The sequence below is a fragment of the Chiroxiphia lanceolata genome, chromosome 3 (assembly GCF_009829145.1).
Source record: "Chiroxiphia lanceolata isolate bChiLan1 chromosome 3, bChiLan1.pri, whole genome shotgun sequence".
NCBI classification, from domain to species: Eukaryota; Metazoa; Chordata; class Aves; order Passeriformes; family Pipridae; genus Chiroxiphia; species Chiroxiphia lanceolata.
The window spans coordinates 75,255,010-75,274,987 of record NC_045639.1 but is presented as its reverse complement, the minus strand read 5'-3'; positions in this window follow the sequence as shown (position 1 = coordinate 75,274,987).

Here is a 19,978-nt window from a genome sequence, read left to right as displayed (position 1 = left end):
CCTTTCCCTGCTCAGATTGTAGACAAGCAATCTCTCTTCTGATTTAAGCATTAGCAGTTTGCAATTAGGCAAGATGAATAAGCACACATGATGCCTGTTTTGTTGGATAGCTGGCATTTTTGTGGTAGCTACTGTGCTTGAGGTCAAATCTCTGTGTACTCAGTTCACTGCTGTGTTTTTCTGCTCTGAGAAATGGAGGTCGAGCAGCTCGGGCTGGATACAGCTGAAAGGAGGGACCACACAGATGTGACTATTTGTTAAAACATGGTTATTAAAATTACTTGTTCAGTATCATCAAAAAACTCTGGGGTGAAATCCAATTCTCCAGGCTGGTATTAGCCAGCTAAATCATAGTGCTTCTTCTTAATGCAGTTTTCTGTTTTGTTCACTACTCACTTCCCATCTTCTGCAAAAGATACAACGTAGGGGTTCTGCAGGAAATAGTGTATTCCACCATCCAGTCCTGCCATGTCTCCTACACACCCCCCTGGCTCTGCTCTGGGCTCTCAGCAGCTCACTCAGCCCTGATAGTCCCATGGTTTGAGGAAGAACTAATTGAACAAATAAATTCACAGACTTTCTAGAGAATTTAATACCCCTGCACTGGAAAAAGTTAAAAAAAAAAAAAAATGTTTACTGAATTCCATTAGAGCAAAAATAAAAGCAAACAGGTTCATAAAGATCACTAGAAAAAATTTTAAGCGCCCTTAAACTACATTTGCAGAAGTCTTTGTCACCTTTCCTAGAATTTCCACAGATCACATGTCCATCTTCCTTAGGAGTGAAGAGCATTGTAGGAGGGGTGTAGTTTGATAAGGGCATTGGGTTTGCCACTTGGGGGTCTTCTGTGAGAAGCTGCCAGGATCTTCCCCTGTGTCCAACAGAGCCAATGCCAGCCAGCTCCAATACAGACTCAACACTGGCCACGGCTGAGCTCATCAGCAGGGGTGGTAACGCCTCCAGGATAACAGATCTAAGAAGGAGGGGAAAAAACTGTGCAACAGCAATTGCAGCCAGCGAAGACAGGAATGAGAACACATAAGAAACAGTGCTGCAGACACCAAGGTCAGTGAAAAAGGGGAAGAAGGTGCTACAGGAACCAGAGCAGAGATTCCCCTACAGCCCACGGTGCAGCCCATGGAAAGGCAGGCTTTTCCCCTGCAGCCCATGGAGGTCCATGGAGGAGCAGATATTCAGCTGCAGCTTGTGGAGGACCTCACATTAGAGAAAGTGGATGCCCAAAGGAAACTTAGATCCTGTGGGAAGCCCCCACTGGAGCATGCTCTTGGCAGGACATGTGGCCCTGTGGAGGGAGGAGTTCACACTGGAGCAGGTTTGCTGGCAGGACTCTAGAACTTGTAGGGGACTCACACTGGAGCAGTCTGTTCCTGAAGGACTGCACCCCACAGGAGGGACCCATGCTGGTGCGTTCATGAAGAACTGTGGGTTGTGGGAAGGACTCACCTTGGAGAAGCTCATGGAGGACTGTCTCCCACGGGAGGGATCCCACACTGAAGCAGGGGAGTGAGGAGTCCTCCTTGTAAGGAAGAAGAACCAGTAGAGACAACCTGTGAGGAACTGACTGCAGCACCCATTGCCCATCCCTCTGTGTTGCTCAGGTGGAGGAGGTAGAGAATTTGAGAATAAAGTTGAGCCAAGGGGGAAGTGAGGGATGGGGGTTTGTTTCTCATTATCCTACTCTGATTTGATTGGTAATAAATTCAATTAATTTCCCCAAGTCAAGTCTGTTTTGCCCATAGTGGTAATTTTTGAGTGATTCTTCCCTGTCCTTTTCTTGTCCCATGAGCCTCTCATTCCATTTTCTCCCCTGTGTCCAGCTTAGGAGAGGAGTTATAGAGTGGTTTTGGTGGGTATCTGGTGTCTAGCCATGGCCAACTCACCACAATAAGCAAAGAAAAAAAATATAAAGGCAAGGCAACTTTTTCAGGCTGGGCAATACAAACATGGACCTCACCAAGGTTTGGTTCTTTTGAACCAAAATTAAGGGATGCAGTGAAGAAGACCCAGGACTGACTACATAGTAAGTGGTGAATGTGACAGAGCAGGATCAGAAGGCATAAAAGATGAGGATGTTTTTTCTATCTAAAAGAGGAATGTTATGAAGGTAAAGAAAAGAACAGGTAATGAGGCTAGCTTTAGATACCATATCTGAACAAATAGCCCAGAGGAACCTGAGACTGTCCAAGTACATAAATGAAAGTTTGAGAGTCCCCCAGCATCAGAAATGAAGAACCTTCTCTAGGACTCTGACTTGTCTCCAGCAAACAGCAGTGTTTAAGCGCCAGGGAGCACAAACAAAACTGTTTAACAACAAGAAGGTTAAGTGCAGAATGCACTTGAAATGGGCTTGGTGTTGAATATCAAGTAAAGATAATGGAAAACCTTTTTGTCTCTACTCTTTCTATGCATCTTCCCCCTGTAAACCTTATCATCAGGCTCCTGAGAGGCATCTCTGACTATTCAGGAAGACGTACTAGTCAGCAGGGACTATTTCTGCACAAGGACAGTCCTCAGAATGCTCTTCAGATGCAAAGAGACTCAAAAGCATGTCATAGTTTTCGTTGGCCTTATAAATTTGCTCCACTAAAATTGCACTTATGTAGAGCAATTAAGTTTGGGAACAACTCAAAAAATCTTTTGAAGACTCACTGAAAACCACAGCTAGCACCACCTTTGTTGGAAATTGAACCAGGACTGATGTAGCAGGTAAAAATACTGAATAAATTTGGTCAAACATATCAGAATTCCACTGGCATGCAACAGGGATGGACTTGATCTACTGTTCTGACACTATAATTATCTACTACCTGATTTATCCTCCACCCTTTATAAGATACGACAGTGTTCACTGATCAAATATAGCTTTTTTCAATCAGAAGGGTCAAAACCTTTTATTTTGTGAGTCAATGCCTGGCTAACCAGACCTCTTTGTATTAGTATTCCGACGGTGGCCCAGCAGCAGAGTAGCATGGAGGGTAGCAGTTGTTTTGGTTTGAGCCCACTTTGTATTTTCAGCCCCAAGCATTGCCTCTAGCCACTTGCACTTCCTTAAGAGGATTATCTGTTAGTGATATTTTCTTGAAAAAATATTAACACAATGTAATGGTATTCTTTTTCTTAGGAAAATAAGAGAAGTTAATGACCAGGCATATGTCTGGGAGGGATTACTGATGTCATTAATATCTCTCATTTATTTATGGCTTAAAAATAACAACAGCAAGAAAACCAGATTTGTCTGAAAACTCTTAGTGCAGACCAGCTGATCTTGGTAACCTCATGTCTCTCTCCCCTTCCACCACCCATTTCCACTGGGAGAAGCATTTGGCTTTCAGCTCTGGAGGCAACAGAAATAGCTCTCAGAACCAAAATTTTCCTTCGGGTTGACTCAGACCAACATTTTTTCAGTATTTCCAGTGAATTTAAGCTGCATTTGGAGTCATTTTTGGTAAAGACTAGATCACTTGGATGAAGTCACTGTAAAAAATTATCTTCTGTGAAGTGGCAGGTTGTGATGGGGAGGACTTCATGCTCTGGTGTTGAAGGCATTAGTGGAGGTTGGGGTGCACTGAAATGGGTATGGCTTTGCTTCTGAGAGAGCAGAGAGTCAAACTGAAATGCTCCACTGTTCTGAGCACTGTCCTAAACCCTGTTGGCCCTCATTATCTCTCAGAGAGTGTCAGTTGGGGATGCTGTTCCAGGAGACCAGTTGAGGCTAAACATTAACCTGCAATCCCTTTCCTTTGTCTTCCACCTGAACCTACAGCTGTTGTGCTGGTGACTGTGGAGAGAATATCCCTGCTTCAAATATGTATATGGGCCTACAGAGCAATTATGCAAAACTGAGCAGCTTGAGCAGAAGGAACTGGGAACACACACCACAGATCAAGCCAATGGAAAATACCTGAGTTTGGATCATGTTTTGGATCATGTTTGAATTAGAGGAGGAATTTGAAGTATCATCTCTCGCAATCCAAACGACTGCCCTCACTCAGTTGAAAAAAATCGGTATGTAAATCAGCGCTTTATGGGTAATACTCAAATAGAAAAATGTTAAAAGTCATTATGGATTAGAACTGCAAGTCAAAATTAGCATCGTACTCTGGAAGAAGCTTGTCATTTCTGTAGACCACTTTCCTCCACCTTCACTTTGACACAGGCCTACCAGCCACAGGCAGTAATTCCATTTCCACCCAGCAAACTCTGTTTCTTACAGGAGAAACATCAGTACTCCCACAGTGGGAACTTTGTAGTTATGTTGCGGGTGAGACCTTTATGCAACACAGCAGGTTTCCAGCCTTCTACCCAGCACCGTTTGTCCATGTCCTTACACGTTACTCCCAATGTAACAACACTCAATACAAAAATTTCAAAGAATCTGTGGTTGGCATTCATATGTCTCTCTTTATCTCAGGACATAGGAAACTCAGTTTCCAGTGTACTTCTCCTCAGAAGAGCTAAAAACGAGAGAGTATTGTTCCTACTTTACAAACAGAGAACTTGGAGACCAAGTGGGCTGCCAAGACCCCAAAGCAAGGAGCTGAGTTTTCAGAATGGATTGTTGAGAAGCTGAGAAAAGTATTAAAAACAAACAAACAAACAAAAAATGTCTGCTTATTGGTAGGAAGATCACAAGCCACCAGCTGACAGTGTGCAATGTTCAATATTTGAAACAGTTGAAGTGGTCACCACCCCTGTGCTGCATTCGCTGCTCAGCGGTGGTAACACAAACAAGCTTCTCTGCAGATACAGTTTTTGAATTCCTTCATGTTGTGTTACAAAAGTCATTTAGAACCTATTTTATTGAGAGATGATTCTGGCAACAAACTTATTGCCCTGACTATTGAGCTAACCAACCAGAAAAGGGAGCAAGAAAGTAATAACAAAAATGCTCACCTTGTCTCCCACAAAAATCACTTACTGATGGTCTATATAGGAGGTTGTGCTCATGTACCACTGTTGGGTACGAGCCTGGAGGCTCAGTTTGATATAGGTGAATAGTGAAAGCAATGAAAGTACAGAGAAATCCTGCTTCTCGAAGTCTACAGGAAATTTTGGATGTAAAATCCAAATGGATTGGATTTTGACTCCAAACCTTCATCTGAAAGAAATATGTTGCAACCCAAGGCAGATCTGGGAGGCCGTAATTCCATGCAAAATGAGCCAGATTTGTAAATCCTTGTAAGACCACTGAAGATAAATCACATATGCACCTACACAGCGAGTCCAATCCATTCACAGTGGGCATGTGGAGTCTGACCCAGCAAGCATCAGGCTGGCCAAAGTGAGATTTTCATCAGTCCTCCCATGGTTTCTCATCTGCCCTTCACGGTTAAGGGTCAGGTTCCTTTTGCTTTTCCAGTGCCATCTGAGCATCCCCTCTTGTCAGTATGGGCATGTTGAACATCGCACCAGGAACTGGTGGCCAGCCAACCCAACAGCTGAAATGATGGGTCAATAACCTACAGGTACACATCTGGCCTGTATATCTATACACTGTCTGTTACATGGAGTCAAAACTACTCTGGCACAAGTCACAGTGTTCCCACCTTGTCAGCTACTTAAGGGTGGTTCTTCTACCCTAAGCTGGTGGAGCTTGTACGTGGGGAAACATATGTGAGTTTTGCCTCTCCTGTGACCTTTTTTTTCTGCAGTGCCTCAACACAAAGACTGGCTACTCTACTTCAAGTGTCAAAAGCTCCAAAATACTTGAGATTTGGTACTACTCAAATAGACACCCTCTCCCTTGCATCTTAAAGTTACAAAATCAACTCCTTGACAGCCGTTCAGAGATACTCTTGCCCCCACTTTGCAATAGGGAAACTGAGGTATGGCAAGTGTGGGTGACTAGCACAAGGTCATGCACACCAGTGGGAGTTCTGGGAATAAAGCCCAGAAGCTTCTGGCATATTGAGACACAGGCATATATTTCATACTGCCTTGGCAGGCTGTGGATGCTCTCCTCTCCTCCCCACACTTCGTGTGCCACAGAAACAGCCTTTGTTCTCCCTAACTTGCTTCCAAATGTTTCAAACATCACTTCTGCCGTGAACTGTAACACTCATATTCTGTCTCTATGGAGCACTTGTCCAGACGGTTTGTGGCTGTTTCTGCCCGCTGCTAGGTTGGACTTCTCTGATCCTGATTATTTGTCAACTTCTATACCTTTGATTGACATATAGGATCAGTCTGGAGAGCTTGTCCTGACATTTTTACTTGTTAGAGACCCTCTGGCCAGTAACACTGATCATGAGGAGACCTGTTTTCATTTGGTTTTACCAAAATTGTTTAATTCTGATTATAATTGCAATTTTTGCCCTTTGCTAACTTAGCAAAAAGCTCAGGCAAAAAGAGACACCTGCCTATTAGCAAACCACTGGAGAGTCTAGAGCTATGGTTTTATTAAACTTCTTGTTGGGTGAAACCTGTGCTGAACATGGGTCAAGTCTTTCAAAGAAGAAGGAATTTAGAGTGCATCTAGGAGAACTTGTAAGCACCACAGACAACCATTAAACTGTTTGTGGGCTCTCTGTTATTTTTTTTCTTGGAAGGAAGTCCTAACCTTGAAAGTTGTGCAAACACGGGAGTTGAACAGACACATTTCCCCCCTTGCCTTCTTGCCCTGCATCCAGTACCAAGGATGGTATCACACACTCTCCACACGCTGATGATAAGCTGAACTAACAAGAATATGAAGAAAATGTGCCAAACTCGCAGAGGGAAATGAAAATCAAATCCCCTTTCTCACATCAGTGTGCGAAATTTTTATTTCTTGATAAGATAGGAGCTTGGTGGAAGGGAAACGAAACGACTGAAAAACAGATTAAAACTGGAAAGAAGCTGCATATCCAAGTCATCCACTGCCCTCCCGTGGCTATGTGCAAAGCACATCCAAAGCACTTGGCAGCAGAGGAGGGTCTCATCTTCAAGTCTGTGCAAATACATTTGCCAAATTAGTAGATTGTCTTTATGTTGTCCTTCCCCGTCACTTAATGTTTCGCTGTTGGCTGAAAGATCATTTTTAACTTAAACAGTTGTAGAATATAGTAAAAAATAACAGAGGGTATGTTAACACGTCCAATTGAAAAATCATGAGAAGGTACAGTGTATTAACAGTTCTCTACAATTTTTAGAAAATTATAATAGTACATCCTTGTGACAAACTGAATTTTAAAAAAACTTGCTATAAAAGTATTATTCTCTGAAATTAACCCTGTATTTTTCCTTAATACAACACAAGAGTACCTGAAACATTTCTGGATCAGAGGCAGATAGAATTACAAAGTCTTACTTGTTTTCCTGTACCATTGCCAAAGGGGCAGGATTAGGATTGTCGAGTGTGTTAGAACCATTATTTTGTGGCTTTTGATCTAGCTGCACTTCTAGGGTGTGGCATATTTGTTGTCAACATATATATACAACTGAGGTTTAAGAGATGTTTGGCAGTCCTATTTCAAAAAATTGAGGAAATTTTTCAGAATTTCTTCTGTTTGCCTAAGCTGTTTCCCACTTTCACCAATCAGTAATCTACAAATTGCTAAATTACTGTCACGCTGTCGACACCGCGCAGGTGTGTCATGTTTCTATGAAAATAATGAGAAGATGTGCTGTCAACACAGAGAGGAATGCTGAAGGCCAGATGAAGCACAGCTTCCAGGCAGAAGTGTCACTGCAGATGTGATAATTAAGGGCCAGCATCTCTGCTGTGGATGTCCCCAGCCCATGTGGAGTCAGGGGAATCCAGTGGAGGGGTGTCCCTTGCTGCCCAAACCCACCGCAGCCACCCTGTGAGCTGTTGTGAGGAAACTCCCAAGTAAGGGGATGGAGAGGGAATTTTCAAGAATGTGTAAGTCTTTCTACTTAAACACAGCACACAATAAGTTGCCAACACAGAGGGAGAAGGATGGGCCCTGGTTTCCTCTTCACAAGAACACAGAAGAGATGACTGAGTTGGTGAGATGCAGTGAAGCCTGAAGGTATTTGTTTCAGCATAACAGTGTCTCCAGAGAGCAAGTACACTTGGATAGCCACTTCCAAGCACCATAAAAGGAAGATTAGGTGGTCAGGAACTGAAAGAAGAGATTCTAAGGAGGCAGATTTGTCACCACAGGAGCATCCAGGAGTCAGTCGAGCATGCTGGCAATACTGTGCAGCCACCACCTGTGTATCCATCAGGGCAAGCACAGAAGACGTGTTTACAGAGGAATGATTCAGGACACAACTGGGAACTTCCCTGCAGCTGACAGCAATTGATCATCGACAAAGATTCTGCAATTGCAGAAGAGAGGGGCACAAACAACAGAATTATATGCATTTCCCTGATGTATAAATATGGCAAGATAGGATGGGACATCTCATGTCTCTCTTCTAGGAATAATACATAACTAAAATCAACAACAGTTGCCACATGGGCAACCCCTTGAAGAAAGACATCAGGGTCTTTTTTGCAGCTTCTTCCAGCAGATCTCTTCAGAGTCTCTGTCAGTTTTCCCCAGGAAAGAAAATAGGAATATTTATGATTGGAATTTTCACTGCTTGATCCTCTCCTAGTGAGATGGCAGACTGCATGAACAGGAGGGTGCACATCATCGTGTGCAGGAGCAGCCAGCTCTGCTGGAGACTTGTCAGAACAACCAGGAGGAGGCTGAATGGCAGAAGCAAACTGAAGGCAAATAAGGGACAAGCCCAACTCCAGTCCTCCACAAAGATGTTTTGCTGAATGCAAAGTGGATGATTTATTTCTGCTTCCTCAAATATGGCTGCTAAGAGATGAAGTACCAAGTAGGGAGCACTACCCATTTTAGAAGCATGGTATATCTGCTGTAGATGATGCCATCGCGTTGCTGAAAGCTCAAGGCCTGATTCACTTGGCTTGAATGTTAAATGGGCTGACTATAACCTGCTTAGGATGGGGAGGTTAAAGAAGGGAAAGATCAGCACTTTAAATTACAAACATCATTCTGTCATTTAGAGCTCTGGATAAACAAAAACTAATGACATTTTTTAATACATATGGAACAAAATGCTGACTAAACCAGGTCAGGAGGGGGGCATCTAAAGGGTCTGACATCTCCAGTGTCAGTCAATCACTCATATCTATTTCATTTCATTCACATGTCAAAGAGAAAAAATATTTACTTGCCTAACAAAGCTTCGTTTGCTTATGTTTGTCGTGGTCTGATGACATGAGCTACCCTCAGCTCCAGTACAGAGGCAAATAGGCTTAGATTACAGTTAAAAATGGCACTTCTGTTTGACGGAGATTACACACAGAGCGAGAATGAAAAACCAGCTAAACTGGGACTTTGTTGAGCCTTCCCTTATTCGAGGCATTGTTATACCAGATCAAAATCAGGGTGATTGACGCCTAAGTTGTCATTTTAACCCCAGCACAGAAGTTTGGGGATGTGCAATTAATAATTGACCCTGGTGCCTCCCAGCAGCATGGAATCAGATAAGGGGCACAGTGTGAGGCTGCTGCTTGGGCAGGGCTGCCTCAAACTCGTTTCTCTAATTTTTTTTTACTTTGAAGCAGCCTTTGATATTGAATCTGGATGGAAACAGGAAAGTTTAATAATATTGGTAAGCAGAAATGCTGCAGGATGACTTGTTCTGCTTCAACATTTTTTTCCTCATTGAGTGGCACAGAGCGTATGGAGAGGCTGCCCTGGGGGCAGATCCTCGCAGGGTGCAGGGAAGTACTCATCCCAAAATAAATGGCCTATGTCTCCTTTGAGTCATCCCTGCCATGTTTTGGCATCTGTGAAATTTAATCATCAATGTTTGTAACCAGGGTTGTACAAATTATGATTTTATAACCATAACCTAAATATTTTTTATTTATTATTTCCTTACTCGCCTGTTTCTTTTCCCTCTTCCCATCTCCTCAGCCATCAAAAGCCAGTAGAATACAAGATGTCTGTAGAGCTGAGAAACTGTTTAATTTATATGATGAATGAACCTCTTCCTGACTTACAATTTGAAGAGACAAGTATACACTTAGATTTGTGTAAGTAAAAGAATCTACTAATGTTTACTCCTCATGCTAAAAAGAAACCTCAAATGTCAGCAGCAAATCCAGAAGTTTCTCACCTTATTAGCATGGGAAACACTCAATTTTAAGCTAAACTGATAGAAGCTATTCTGAAGCCTACAAGATGCCACCAAGCTTCCGAGACTAGTTTAGACTGGTACACGTTTATCACAAAATCTAGTTGGCCTCTTTGCCAGCAGCAGCTACTTCGAGACAGCCTGAACCATCGTAGCAATAAAGCAAGCTGCTTCATACAGACTTTGTGAACAGGAACTTGCCTGCTGCAGTCACTTGATCTCTGTTGTCAGGTATTGTTGTGTTAAATAAGATGGAGAGAGACATTCTCCTGTGGATCTCATCCCCCTTCTTCCCCATGAAGTTTTACAATTATTCTACATAGAATTTTAAAGCTTCATGTAATAACCATTAGGTTTGCATGTGTAAAATAATTGCTTTTCTTCTATTATCCTCCTATTCAAAGCTTCTGTTTTACCCCATTTCTTGCTCTTTTTCCCTCACCAGTCATGGCTGTTTGCCAGCATATATCACATATACCGTCCTTTCTGACATTGCCTGATGCTATTCGGCTCAGGTGATGCATGTTTCCAAATTTTCTGAAATTTATGTATGGATTAAAAAATATATATTATAATAATAGACAAGGCAAATCATTATGAAGCACTTGATTTTTATCCATCTTGTTAGCCAGCTCCCAAACCACAGGGAGATTACTTTACAATCATACCATTCATTCTTATTTGTCATATTTCTAGGCTTATTGTAAAAGTACTAATATTTTCATGGCTTTCAATAAAAAACTGAAGACTTCTTTAACAACTTTTCTAAGGGATTTGATTTTGTGAACCACTTCAGCAAGCAGGCTTTAAAAAGATTGCTATTCACTCTGATGCCCCAAGTGAGTTCCAAATGTACCCATGGCTATATAAATGGTGTATCAGACAGAGATGCTTTTATCTCCTCTTGGGTTAAGGTTTGCTTTTGGCCTCACAGCAGAAAGCAAATAATTAACAATAGTTACAGCAGCTAGAAATTCTTCATATCATCCTTAGACTTTTACAATCCTTTGTTATTCTGCAGGATTTTGGTAGCTGGTTATGAGTTATAATGAAATCCCAACTAACATTTTTTAAGACACATAGATAAAAATAATTGTAATATTTTGAATTATTTTATGGGAATAGCAGGGCTGGTACTGGCTCTCAGAAAATAGCCAGGAGAATATTTACTATTTAGATTGCACTAAGCCTCGGAAGGCAGAGAAGCTACAGTCCCACCTTTAAAATGTGTGACAGTATTTTACAGTTGAAATATTATAGGAAAGTTCTCTGGAGCTGCGAGAGGAAAAGCATGGGCTGTTCACAACTTGCACAACAACTCTGGAGAGAGGAGGCACAAACTTCACCCCCTGCTTTATCAAAACATGCACACATTTGGGAACCACCTGCTTTCACACTGATGCTTTCTTCATCAGCAAACCTTAGCATTTTCCCCTTCTGAATCATTGTGTGACAGTGAATCACTGATGATCTTCAATAGCGGGACCAAAAATAGGGCTGGACACAGAAAAAGGCTGGGGTAGAGGGAACCTTTCTATGTTCAGTCCTAGGTCTCCCAAGCAACCGTGAGCACACTGCTCCACCTCCAAGTACTTCAGATCCTCCTGGGAGCAATCACCTTTCCCTGCTCCATGGGTTATTTCTGCGATGCTGAACTCACAGTGCCGAGAAGCCACGCTAACAAGAGCTGCATTAGCATGCAGTGAAGTTTGCACCCGGAGTAATTATGGTTTTCTTTGTCACAGTGAATCACTGCATGTGAAATTATGGCAGTTTCTCTATGCGTAGATGTAGTTGATAAATCAAAGCTGCTTATTAGATAATAACTGTGTTTCAGGTGGCTCTCAAACAAATGCTGCCTTCAAAACGATGGCAAAGCACGGCCCAACCTCAAAGCCTTCATGCCTGGGCACAGAAAATTCAGCTTTTTTCACTACTATCTGTAAGGTCAGCACACTCTCAGCTGCTACAGATTCTACTGTGAAGGACAGTAAAACTTCTTCTGCCTGGTGATAGCCCATGCCTCCTGTCTCCAAATGTTATTATTTCTGTATCACATTTGTCCTTTAAATAATTTCCTCCCTGTTTTCTCAAACATGGCTTTATTTTACACCCTCAACTTCCACTCTAGAGTAATCAGCACTGCTCTAAGACCCTCTAACCCACACAAAGTGCATCTGCTAAGAATCTCTTTGATGCTTATTGCTTGCTTGTTTTTAATTCCTTCTTTGAGCCCACCCCTGGCTTTTCCTATATCAAATTCCAGTTTCTTGCACTTAGTTTCAAGGCTCTTGACAACTCTATCTTTCTAGTCTTATCTGTCACTGCATCTGTAAACTTGTTAGCATTTTTGAAGCACCCAGAAACCATCATAATGACTGCCACAGAGAAGCTTGTGAGGAAATTAATCATTCTGTTTCCATTGTAGGACTTGAATCCTGCGTAGTAAATAAGGCTGGGGGGGTCACACCTCAAATGAAATCCCCACCAGCTCATCATTAATTCACCAGTCTCTACCCTCTGCACCAGATGAGGCAGAGGTTTTAAGGGGAAAAAATAGTAAGAGAGAAAGAACTGAAATCTGCACTCAATAGTTATTAAAAAACTATATTAAAACTATATAAGCAATGGAACTCTGGTCTAACCTTGGAGTACTCCATGTTACAGCCCGAAGGTTCCTTGATCAACTTCCCCTGCCTGAAATCGTATGTCAGTTCTCAGAAAAAGTATCTAAATAGAGGTGATGGCTAGGCTTTCAGGTAAAGACACAGCTGTTTGCGTGTGGGATTCTGATGATGAGGTGTTAATTTTGATGTCTGACTGTAGGGTACACTCCTGAGCCATATATTCATCTTCCACAGTTGCACATGGAGATCTGGGCCATGCAGTCAGTGCAGTGGGGGCAGTTCAGCTCAGCTGATAGCAGACATCTGCTCTGCTGAGAAGCCCTGAGGTTGCACGTACCACTCGAAGCAGATCTTCATGGATTGCAACAACACAGACACCTGGAGAAGCCTAGCAAATTCTTAATATAAAATCAAATGTACATGGCCAAATCCACAGCTAAACACTGAAGCAAGAGACTATCTTTCTCTTCTCTCTCTTGCTGCACCACTTTTTTGCTTGGATTGCAAACCTCAGAATAGGTAGTCTGAGCCATTGAAGAACATTGCATACAAGGACTCACATGCTGGCTGGATTATTTGGGCCCTGCCACAATATAAACATTGAATAATATTAGTTACAACACCAACACCAAAACCACCACTTTCTTTCATTTTCCCTTTAAAGTGGTTTTCCAAGGTAGGATTCACTTGCCTGAAAGCAGCTGTTTAGCCATCATTTTAGATGCTGTAAGATAGCCAGTCTGGCCCCAGCTGCTGCTCCTGCTCTTAGGTCTCACCTGGATCCTGCCAGCCAGCTCTACACAAATAACCTAGGTCTCCCAGGAGATACTTGGCACCTGCCTTGTGCAGTTGAATCCCAGCCTCACAACTGACATTGGTGTGGGGGAAAAGCTGGCAGAGACTTCCAATCAGCTGCTATGAACAATTTAACTGGAAAATGAGCAACATTAGAACCATAGAATGGTTAGGGTTTGAATGAACCTTTACAGGTCATCTAGTCCAATCCCACTGCAACGAGCAGGGACATTGCCATACAGGATATGGCCAATACCTAAACAGCTTTTCGGGGAACTTATTTGTGCAGTTCCCTTAGGGATGCTGTGCTGGGACGCTCCTGGACGACACACCTACATCTCCTCAAAGGGAAAAGACAGGAACTTACTCTCACCTTTTTGGCAGCACTCTCTGCAATAAAGATCAGGCATAGCACCAGTTACTGTGGTCAACCAAACTCCCACTGGCAAAGCTGCAGTAAGCAGCTCCATGTGCTCACACGTCCCAGAACTACCATGCAACATCCAGAATATTTCTCACATGCCCTAATTTTAAGTTTTTGGGACTGGGGGATAAAGAGAGTTTGTGATTATTTCACCAAGGCAGAAGTTCACCGGAAGAGACAGAGACCTGATCTTGACAAGATCCTCAACTTTGGCTGCCAGTTCTTCCGAGCTTGCTATATTTAATGTTTCAAGTCCTGTATTTCAACCTAGGTGTTTATTAAATACATTGAATGTCTAGCTTTTGTAGATTAAAAGCCTCTCAGCAACCTCACCAGCCATAAAACTTCAAGGCACTGAAAAAAGCTAAAAATCTATTCGGAATGGTACTACAGGTTTGGGAGGTTTGGGCCTGACTTTGTCCTTTTTCTTTTTTTTTTAAGTTTAGGTAGGTGAAGTGCACCTGCAACACTGACACCATCAGCTTACAAAGCTGGATTTGATGTCAAGCCTCTGCAGGATCTGAAAGCACCTGTGTGCAGTCTTGCACCTTTATCACCTGAATGCTATTGTCACGTATTTCTTCCAGCAAGGTCACATGTGCCATCACACAGCCCCTATGCTGCATTCAGGGCAGCATGCTAAGCCTGGCTTAGGACTTGCACTTGCTGAAAATTTTCAAAAATAACATTGTACACTGAAACTAGCCATCACAAGTGCTCTTAGCTAAGACCTTAAAGATTATGCACTCCTGACAGTTACCTTCTCAGGATTACTTTTTTTCGCGTTGGCAACAGTAGCCACAAAACAGAGAGAGGGGAGCAGGGACCTCTCCTCACACCCGAGTTTATGTGCAGTCCTCCCTCTTGTGCTAGCCCCTGAAATCCTCCTTTTAGTGTCAGTGGGAGAGGGGATCAGTGATAGAATGACTCCATCTAAGCAATGCTGGTGGCTAAATTATTTGCCTGGGGAGATGAGGGTTTAACTCACTGGCCATTAAAGTTTCGTGCACTCCCCACTCTGAAGAGAGCACCTCTCAGCTGTTCACAGCTCTACAAAAAGCACAGACACAGAATAAGGACATGAACCAGAAAGGTATTTTAGATCCATTAGTTATAATTTACACACCAATGACATACAGCATAAAGACAAAATATACAGATTTTCATATATATGTACATAGATCAACACAGTGCACAATTTAAAGTTATGTTACAATTAAGTGTACAATTTTAAATATGGCTTTATAAAGTAGTAATACAATAGTGCTAAAATATGTCTCATGTAAGTTTATAGAGAAACAACATAATGCAGCTACAGCATTAGAGTCCACATTTAGAAATGTGTTGCTTCATTTTGTTAGTTAAACCTTGTACACTGCAGCTAGCTGGATATATCCCTCACCCTATACCCATCTACATATACTTTATTCTTGCTGGATTGCACACCCCTGTCTTTGGGACTTGCCTTCTTCAAGTATCCTGAAAAATAAAAACCTGTACATTTGAGGAAAGGTAAAAGCTAAGGAATGAGGGAAGAACACATACAATGATAGTGCCCAGTGAAAACATCAACACAGCCAGTGCAGCTTAAAAAAGCACTTATTGTTTAGGGAGCTTATAAGAGAACAACAATCACATCTTGTTTGCCTTACTGCCCCCAGTAAAGCAAATTTTTACTTGAGTATAATTAGACTGGAATAAGAGAAGTGGTAAATTCTGGGTCACTTGGAAGCTTAGTTGGAAACTCTGGCACCGCTGAAGCAAATGATACTTTTGTCAATTACTTCAAACTGGGGCAGGATTTTATTTGTTCTGCAAAAGCTGAATGCCTTTTGGAAGCACATGTTTCAGCTTTAGCTTGTTGAGCTGAATGTAAAAAACATTACATGAAATACCACAATCCTTTTTATGCTCAAGTCTGACCAAATGCCTGTAACGATCTCCTCTGGTCTTGAAAAGCCTGGGAGTAAACCTGGGTGCAACCAAGATGTGGTACTAAGAGTTTATCACTGTAGTGACACACAATGTTTTCACTGACTGGGATTCCTGTGCTGTACAAAGACATACCATTTCATCTTCCCAATTTCTCGTGGAGCTGCAGAAACCTCCGCTGAGAAATATTTCACATTAGGGTACTTCCATAGGGAAGGAACGCAAAAGAAGCCCTCCCTGATGGCCGTCAAAGAGGATTGCCCAAAAGCACCGGTATGGAGCTGATTCATGTTGCAACACTTTTCTCCACTAAGGCAGAGCTGTAAAGACTGGAGTCACTGGTCTGAAAATTAGATCCACCCTCCCACCAGCAACCCGTGCGGTGCAGAGGAACACCGCTCCACAGTGGTGAATACACTCCACCAGCTGAATACAATGGCCTGTGTTCACCAGTAGGCTCAAAGCTGTGCTCACTGCAATGCTCTGGAAAGGGATCAAACCCAAACAGACCCTTGTCCTTGCTGTTCATCACCAGGACACAGCACGAGCATGGGATGACAGCACACTGATGCCTCATCAGAGGTACAGCTACCAAAATGAGCTCCTGCACTGTTCACCAGGCACTAATGAACACCCGAGGCACAGCACAGCACACACAAATACCTGTAGCACTGATCAACTGCTGAAAGCCTCCTCATTCAGTACCTCTGATGCTCTTGGTCCATGGGATTAAACAACATGACCTGGGTGCTCCTCTGGATCACAACTGCTGACATGCATGGGCATGACTCACATCTATGCTACGTGTATCCATTTCCATATGCCACTTACTGGGCCATCCAACTTAATTCTGCATTTAGAGAGCATAATTTGCTTTATTCCTATCACATGTCCAAGTCACACTTTTGCAGTATTTGGGGCAGGAGGGGGGGTTAGGCCAAACTTGTCAGAAAACCGATTCATACTTTTATTCAAACATCTAAGGACAAGACCCACTTGAATTCATCCCCTGCCACAGAAATTTCACTTGGTGAGTTGCCCTGCATAAATCTGCACATAACACACTTTTCCAGCAGGCAATATTTTGTAAGGCTTAGCATCTGACAGATACAGCCCTTTCAAGGAAAATAGTATGAAACTGTCATGATTACTTGAGCAGACATCACTGACAAAAGCAAATTTGTGCCTGAACTGTTGCTGCAGAAATATTTCAGGCAGTATTTTTTCAAAGAGAATATAGATCTGGAGGGACATTGCCAAGGTTTTAAAGATCAAAATGTGTTACTTGCAGTGCTATAATTGGATGGAAACAGTCCTCCAGATCTGAAACATCAGGTTCAGTTTGGTTTTTAAATCAAACACCACATTTGCAGAATTTCTGTAGGACCTATATATCCCAGCTCCTGTTTCCCCCACTCGGTAACAGTGAGCTCTGCTGACAGAGCCAATGAGTCCAACAGGGGTAAACAAATCCCTTCTGACACGACAAGTGTGTCACACAGTCAAACACTGCAATTCATGTAAAAAAAAAAAAAAAAAACCCACCAGACTGCTTCAAATCTAACTCCAGTGGGAACGTAGGGCTTGCTTCAAACTCCCATTTGCCAAATGAGGAGCAGACCAATTACTCATTCTCTTAAAGCAGCACTATGGAAACAAAGGCAGTACCCATCCTTCGGTGGTATTTAAGGCAAAGTAACCAGGAGAAATGGCACTGTCTCCTCATCAGTATATGGGGTCATGCTCCAGCCCATAAGCAGAGCAGGGGTCCCCCCGGCCACTGGAACAGTGGCATTATCCAGGCCGCAGGTGCAGCCCGAGTCTTCCTGCAGCAACCCACAACTTGACGCTCCCCATGACCCACTCTGCCCCCTCCAGTGACCATCCAAGGGCTCACTGCCCTATTTTGAGAGGGCCTGGACAGTGTAGAGGAGCCCCACAACAGTTTTCCTTCCGCCAGTACCATGTACCACCATCTACCCCAAACTGGCCTGGGGCTGTGGATGGGACCAGGTTTGGCGCTGGCAGCTGTGATGCTCTCAGAGACCTCATGGGCATCTGACTCTTTTGTCAAGGGTCCCTGGACATTTCCTAACATCACCCCACAGTGAGTGTCTGACTGTGGCAGTGGGAGCCCCATTCATGGAAAACCTTACGAGGTGCGTGTCACCTCAGACATAACATCGTGGCATCCTTCACCCTCCAGCTCCAGACAAAAGCAGCCACCCCAGCTCACCCACCAGGAGGCTGGCAATCCACAGCTGCTCCAGGTTTGACGGCTGCAGAGACACCTGATGACCCTCACCCCCATCAGCAGCACAGCCAGGACTTCCAGCATCCCTACAATGAACTTGCTTGCAATTTTGATCAGTGAGAGAGGAAAACAAGAAAAAGAAGAAAAAAAAAAGGAAATAAAGATAGTGTCTAACTAATTTTAGTTCTGTACAGCCCCTCAGCACTAACATTAAAAATAGATATGATGGAATGGAAAAAACCCCACAAACTAAAAAGACACTGCAGAACCAAGAAAATGTTGCTCTTTTAGCAAAATTTGGAAAGTCAAAAAAAATGTTCCCTTTTTAAGAAAACACATCTATTTTTTTCCCCATGCAAACCAAAACAAATGAACACTTTTCCATAGCTGTTAAAAAAGTTTGGCTTTTTAAACTTCTTGTTTGTTTGTTTTCCCACAATACTTAACCAAGACCAGCTTTCAAAAGAAAAAGCGTGGATCAAAACCTTTAAAGAGGTCTAACAGTCAATATTTGTTTCTAGAAGGGACAAATAAACCCAAAGATTTCCTACTCAACCTTGACAAAATACACCTATAAATTCTTAAAGAGATGCCGTTTCCTAATTTCACATCTAATTTGAACATGGCCAAAATCAAAAAGGCAAACTTTATTGAGTAGATGTAATGAGGAAAAAGCCAACTAACTTCTCCCAACTAACCTCTCCTCTAAAGTAAGCTGAGCAGTCCCTCAGAAAGGGGAAGGCATGTGATGAGCTGCAAAGTACATTCACCTTACTGATTAACCCTGAAAAACTCAACTGACAGCAGAAAGCCGCTTACCCTTCTGCAACCCCTTCTGATCCTTCCTCAGCCCCTCTGAGGGCATGCCCATTACCTGGCTGGTCAGGATCAGGATGAGGTTCAGCCTCTGCTGAGACACACCAGTCATGTGAAACAAAAGCAAAGAATGCCAGGTGAGAACATAATCACAGCCCTGTCAAACACCTCCATCTCTGCCACGGCATCGGCTCTACCTGCCCTTGCAGCAGCTCTGAGCGCTGGCAGACAAACCAGGCCGTGGCATGACACCGGCTGTGCATCGCATTGGCGTCTCCTGTCTCTGCACCCGCCTCTGCCTGCGGCCACACAAAATCCAGATTTGGTCACATGCACATGGGAGGGTAAAATGACATTGCTGACTTCTGGTTAATCTGTGTTTCAAGGGCCACTGCCACGGACAGATCTGTCAGCCCACCAAGGCTGGTCCGCTGAATTCAGGCTGGTCCTTCAATAACTGGGACTCATCAGCTGCACACCTCAAAATGCTGAAAAAAAACAAGAAAGCACAGCCTTCAAACATGCATGGGTAAATGAATGAGAACACCTCCATCAGAATTTACACCACATTAATGTTTTCAAAGAGGAGCTTTTTGATGTATATGCCTTTTATTCAGAATATCAATACCTTGATTTTTGCAAATAAAATCTGTCCTGATTTGGCCATGGAGTTACACAGGCATTTCAGGACATCACTGCTTTCAAGCCCAAGACTTATCTTCATGTACCCTATTCTCATGCTTAGTTTCCTGAGAAAGGTCCCAAGTAACTGGATGATACCTTCTTCCTTCTCGGTTTTGGTTCACTTTGCAAATGATACTTGCCCACATTGACCGGAACACGGCTTCAAGGATATGCCTGGGGAATTGAAGAAACAGGTGCAAATTCACACCAAACTTGTCAGCTCTTGCAGCAGTGGCTCCCATACATGAACAGACCTGGAAGCTCACTGCAGACACGTGTGCCCCTGATTTTCGTGTTTCCCCAGAGCAAGCACTTTCC